At 38.1% G+C, this 6,592-nt stretch overlaps 1 non-coding gene across 1 annotated transcript; it reads left to right on the forward strand.

The window, feature by feature from the left end:
• The first annotated feature begins 3,059 nt into the window (after positions 1-3,059).
• On the forward strand, positions 3,060-3,132 carry TRNAC-ACA (transfer RNA cysteine (anticodon ACA)). The gene has a single exon. It is a non-coding gene; the product is annotated as a tRNA-Cys (tRNA).
• The last annotated feature ends 3,460 nt before the right edge of the window (positions 3,133-6,592 follow it).

A 6,592-nucleotide genomic window follows, 5' to 3' on the forward strand; every position in this document is an offset into this window, starting at 1 on the left:
CTGTAGCCTGCCAGGCTCCTCTGTCCATTGGGATTCTCCAAGCAAGAATACTGGAGTGGGTTGCTATGCCCTCCTCCAGGGGTATCTTCCCAGTGGGGGATCAAACCCAGGTCTCCCATATTGCAGGCAGATTCTTTACCATCTGAGCCACCAGGGAAGCCCAAATGCTTTGGGTCCCACAGGACACAGCTAAGAGCATTGAGGGGGTGCCAAGAGAAAAGGGGCAGGGACTGGCGGTGGCTTGCCTCCAACTGCCCACAGGCTCCCAAGATCCAACTAAGATCTTTTTAACTGAAGTAGCTTTTGGAGCTGGAATTACGGCAGCTGGTGGCACCAGACTTGCCCTCTAATATATCCTTGATAAAGGATTTAAAGGATTCAATCCAACTATAGGCCCTTTAAAGAGTCCTATATTGTTATTTTCCAGCACTACCTCCCCTGGTCAGGAGTGGTTAATTTACACTCTTGCTGTCTTCCTTGGATGTGGTAGCTGACCACAGAATAAATGTTTTTGTTATCTATTTTTACTCAAAAAAGAGGAGTAAAAAGAGGAGTAGAAAAATTTATAAAAATTAAAGTGAAAAAGTGAAAGTGAGTCACTCAGTCGTGTCTGACTCTTTCTGGCCTCATGGACTGTAGCCTACCAGGCTCCTCTGTCCATGGGACTTTCCAGGCAAGAATACTGGAGTGGGTTGCCATTTCCTTCTCCAGGAGATCTTCCTGACCCAGGGATCGAACACGGGCCTCCTGCACTGCAGGCAGCTGGTCTCCAGCATTGTAGGCAGATGCTTTACCATCTGAGCCACCAGGGAAGTCAGAAAAATTCATAAGTGAAATTTATTTTTTCTTTTCCTTAAAATTGTTTCTTTTCAAATGTTTTAAAATGATTCTCCAGTTCTAATCAGATGAAGGTCCAATGGCCTAACTTGGCAAATAATTCTAAGTCCTCCACAATCTCTTTGTAATTTACCTTTCTAGACTTAACTGTCCTGTTAACATCATGAGAAATGCTGGGCTGGAAGAAGCACAAGCTGGAATCAAGATTGCCAGGAGAAATATCAATAACCTCAGATATGCAGATGACACCACCCTTATGGCAGAAAGTGAAGAGAAACTAAAAAACCTCTTGATGAAAGTGAAAGAGGAGAGTGAAAAGGTTGGCTTAAAGCTCATCATTCAGAAAACGAAGATCATGGCATCTGGTCCCATCACTTCATGAGAAATAGATGGGGAATCAGTGGAAACAGTGCCAGACTTTATTTTTTGGGGCTCCAAAATCACCGCAGATGGTGATTTCAGCCATGAAATTAAAAGACGCTTACTCCTTGGAAGGAAAGTTATGACCAACCTAGATAGCATATTGAAAAGCAGAGACATTACTTTGCCAACAAAGGTCCGTCTAGTCAAGGCTATGGTTTTTCCAGTGGTCATGTATGGATGTGAGAGTTGGACTGTAAAGAAAGCTGAGTGCTGAAAAATTGATGCTTTTGAACTGTGGTGTTGGAGAAGACTCTTGAGAGTCCCTTGGACTGCAAGGAGATCCAACCAGTCCATTCTAAAGGAGATCAATTCTGGATGTTCTTTGGAAGGAATGATGCTAAAGCTGAAACTCCAGTACTTTGGCCACCTCATGCGAAGAGTTGACTCATTGGGAAAGACTCTGATGCTGGGAGGGATTGGGGGCAGGAGGAGAAGGGGACGACAGAGGATGAGATGGCTGGATGGCATCACCGACTCAATGGACATGAGTTTGAGTGAACTCTAGGAGTTGGTGTTGGACAGGGAGGCCTGGCATGCTGCGATTCATGGGGTCGCAAAGAGTTGGACATGACTGAGCTACTGAACTGAACTGAACATACATACACATTTTATCCATCTTACTTACACATTTATCCCATCTTACTTCTCCAGCATCTCCTTAAGTATTTATATTACTCCTTCCACATCCTTAATTATAGTCCCCCACTCCATGTCTGGACTACTTTGCTTTTGCACAGCACTGTGGAAAGCTTGCCATCTTTTAAAAGCCAAGTGATATGTTACATTGCTCTGATCACCTTTTCTGATTCCTCTCCAGTCAAAAGTGAGCGCATCCATCCTACAGTCCTTTAGGTCATGCACAGATTTTACTAAGGCCCAGGCATGCATAACAAGCACTGTGCTAGGTATTAGGAATTGAAAGACGAGTCGGACACAATCTTTGCCATTGATGTGCCTATATATGTGTGAAAGAGATAGAAAAATGTAATTTCAGTATGTAAAGGTCACTTAGCTCAGCCTTGGAGGGTCAGCCTTTGAGATGGTGATGCTGAGGCAAAATGAAGAGTCAGTAACCAAGTGAAGAAGGCAATGTCATTCCAGACAGAGGAAATAGACAAGAAACACCACGCTGGGCTTAATGAACTATTAGCAATTCGCTATTGCTAAAGTTGTCTTTATTCAGTGACCAAACTTTATAGAGATGAAAGGCAATCTGATGGATTAAAATGTCCTCAGATTTGATTTGGTGGCAAACACTTACATAATACCACACTTCTTTCTATGACCAGGCTATCAGTAATGCTTCACTTTATTTTTTAAAATAAGAAAACTAAAACAAAATGACCAACATATCTAACTTGGTAAAACTGTCAGTCTCTTCTCTTTTTGTTCCCGCCCTCTGAATTCAGAATTCAATCTCTGGTGGGTATTTATTAGAAGAAAATAAGAAAAAGTATTTACAAAAATATTAACTCTCATTCATTAAACTATGCAAGCATGGAAAAGCTACATATAAAACTCAGAGGTCATATTGCTTAATTCTCATACTGTCACGTGAACTTGAGTTGATTCATAAAGATTTTACTTATGATCAGCTGTAACAGATCAAATCTAAAATTTCTGTTGATTAGCAAAATGAAATACATACAAGTGTACATATCAGACCAATGTGAACCTCTCTCTTTGAACAGTTCTCTTCCACAGACTGATTTGGAGGTCCTCACTCTATCTTAAGGCTCAGTTTTTAATACAGGGTTCTTAGGTTCACCTTTCACTGTTCTAACTGCATGGGAAGGACTTCCCTGGTGGCTCACATGGTAAAGCATCTGCCTACAATGCAGAAGACCCAGGTTCGATCCCTGGGTCAGGAAGATCCTCTGGAGAAGAAAATGGCAACCCACTCCAGTACTCTTGCCTGGAAAATCCCATGCATGAGAAAAGAAAAAGCAGAACCTTGTATAGGTGAGCACTTCTACACACTACATTGTTTCTGCTCACACCGCTTTACTTGGAATTTCCTAAGTATAGGGGAGGTTTGGGAATATGGTTTCATTTGCATTTTAGAAACATAGAACGGGCTACTTGAAAAAACTAATGGATAAATTAATTAATCCCAGTGGACAAGTGATGACTTTGTTCTCAAATTAAGGGGCTAATATATTGTATTAAGAGAATGAAACTGCCTATTATACCACTTTTATCCTCTAAAGGCATTTAATTTTATTCGTTGATTGAGTCACTCCCTTGTAAATGTCAACAAACATCCACTTAGCACTTAACATAAGCTAGGCATAATATTAGGAGTGACTGCAAAGAGACGCAAATCAGAGATATTGATATGGAATAATTTGTCTCTCCATCTGGTAGAGTGCTTGTCCCAAAATAGGTGTTCTCTAAGCATTTGTTAAAATAATTATTCAATAAATGATCAATCCAACATTGCAAAATACATTGTTAGAAAGCTCGAATAATTGCCACAGAGGTGATGGAGCTAACAGTATTTTATATAATATTGAGCTATCTGAATTCCAAAAACGCTGCCCTGGGTGTATTTTGGCTATTTGTTGGAGAGATGAAAATCTCATATACTGATTTGCTTCCACTGTTCATTAATTCCTTAGCTAAATACTAAAACACCTAGAACTGTGCCAAATACCAAAGGAACATTCAATTATATGCTATTTAATGAGGGTGATGACAATAAAAGTTACAAGTCTGGAAAATGAATAGCAATACAATGATCCCATTTTAACAAGCTGGATGGTTCTTCAAAATTGCTACATTTAGGAATTGGGACTTTTTCCTTGTTTTTTTTTTTTTTTTTTTTTTGGGGGGGGGGTGCTTTTTTTACCCTAAAGAATAAGAGAGTTGTTGCCATCTAGTATAGCATTTACAATTCTTTTATTGATAATATAATTTTTTTCTGAAAGCCACATAATTGTTAACAAGGAAACATAAAGAGGAAAATCTGTGAATTTGATTTGTGGCAAGGGAGTTTAGATCAGTCAGTTGATCAGCTTACCACATTTTTAGAGAATATTGTAAGATTAATTAATCTACAAGAAATATATTTTATATATATTTCTGAATATGCATGTTCAGTTGCTCAGTTGTGTATGACTCTTTGTGACCCCATGGACTATAGCCTGCAAGGTTCCTCTGTCCATGGGATTCTCCACACAAGAATACTGGAAGGGGTTGCCATTTCCTACTCCAGGGGTTCTTCCTGACCCAGAAGTCGAACCTGCATCTCCTCAGCCTTTTGCATTGCAGGAAGATTCTTTACCAATGAGCCATCTGGAAAGCCCATATTTTATAAGTATGGTACAATAAATGTATGTTTTGGTGTGCTCTCTTCTCCAAATGATATCAATATAGAATAATAATAGATAACAATGTAAATGAGATGGTTGGTAGGTTGTCTCTAGTCTTATAAACAAGATAGACATTTCCATCGATGCTAAGAGTGCAGAAAACTGACAGGTGTAGAGAGGTAGACGTAGAAACTAGAATCTTAGTTTCTCCTAGGGAACAAAGCCTAAGAGTGAGTGCTCATTATAAAAAAAAATAAAAGAGCTAATAAGATGAATACCTACATTTAAAGCCAGGGTTGGATAAATTGGTCCTTAGCAATATACAAGAAAGACTGGAAAAACTACTCTGCATGGATCCATGGCTTCATAGGAAGCTCTGGGCCTAGAAAGGCCAGAAGACAAAGATGAATTCTGATGCCAAGGAGGTGGAGAGGATAGCATCTACTCCATGAATAGGTGTTTAAATATTCCAATCTCCTAGCTGAGAAGGATCCCCAAACCTCACTCCTGCCAGGTAGCTACAAGCAATTATGTGAAGGAAATACTTAAAAGTTCAGATAAGAAAGGGTATAGTGAGAAACAGGCAAAATTCAATACACAATTGTTTCCACATAAATCATTAAACCAGAATTTCAAAGATATATGAAAAAAAAAGAAAAAAATAAGATGGAACGCCATAGAAATAATGATAGGTACAGACTTAATCTCAAAAATGGTATTTTATTTGCTGAATTTGGAAAAACTTTAAATAGAATTTAAATGCTCAAAGTAATAAATGAGTTAATTTTTAAAAGAAATAATTACTTATATATGAACCAATATTTTCATTTCTTAAAGATAAGCAAAGATCAAATTAAAAAAATCAGAAATGATACAACAGGAAGATTTTTTTAAACCCTATGCATACATTATAAAGGAAAAGCATAGCTTTTGAAATTAAAAATATATATTAGCATAAAAATATCTTGCCAAGACAGTATTCATGAATTGGAAAATTCACCCAAAATTCAACAGAAATAAAATGCGTTCAGAAATATGAAGGAATAATCTATTTCTTTTTTTTAATTTTTTTATTTTTTTTTGGAATAATCTATTTCTAAGCATAAAAATTTAAAGATTGCAGATTTTATATGTGTTTTTTTTTTCAATATACATACACTACAGTGCTATCTAATTCATGGTTGATTAAATCCAAGGATGCAAAACCTTGGATGGCCTACTGTAAAATTATACTTGGATTTTCACCTGTGCTCAGGGTGGGGCTGGGGTCAGTGCCCCTAATCATCACTTGGTCAGAGGTCAAGTGTACTTTAGGATGAGACTCAGGAAGCTTTCCTTACTGAGTGCAAAAATCATGGCAACTCAAATTGGGAGCTGTCAGTTAGCTACTAGGATCACTAGCTGTCTTGCAGGTAATACATTCCAGTGAGAAGATTAGATCTGCAGTTTTGTCAGGAGCAAACATGGTCCTATGTCTTCCGATCGTTCTCTAGCATTGAAGATGGGATGGTAAATCCAATACCACCTGTTAGATGTTCAGTGATTGGATTACTTACTCAGATGGCTAACTACCCAGTGCTCCATACCTGTTGATTCTGAGCCTGGAAACTCTCCATGGGGGAAGAAAAAAAAAGACTATAGGTTTCTCCTATCCTTTTCTTGGCTTTGATCTCTTCTACCCTAATTTATCCCTTAATTTGGTCTCATTCACTTTCAATTTTCCAGGAGAAACTCAAATAGTTTACCTCTTAGTCTTCCTTCTTCTCGTTCATAGCATTAATATAAATTCATTCTTTCATGTGTTTCTGCCACCTTAATGAGATTTTCTGAAGGAAAATGTATATATATGTGTGTGTGTGTGTGTGTGTGTGTGTGTGTGTGTGAGTTGCTCAGTCTTGACTGACTCTTTGCAACCCCATGGACTGTATCTAATCAGCCTCCTCATATATATAAATATAAATATAAATATATATATATGGTTACCAATGCTTATGTAGAAGTGAGTAACAATAATGATA

Source organism: Bubalus kerabau, chromosome 13 (assembly GCF_029407905.1).
Source record: "Bubalus kerabau isolate K-KA32 ecotype Philippines breed swamp buffalo chromosome 13, PCC_UOA_SB_1v2, whole genome shotgun sequence".
Lineage (NCBI taxonomy): Eukaryota > Metazoa > Chordata > Mammalia > Artiodactyla > Bovidae > Bubalus > Bubalus kerabau.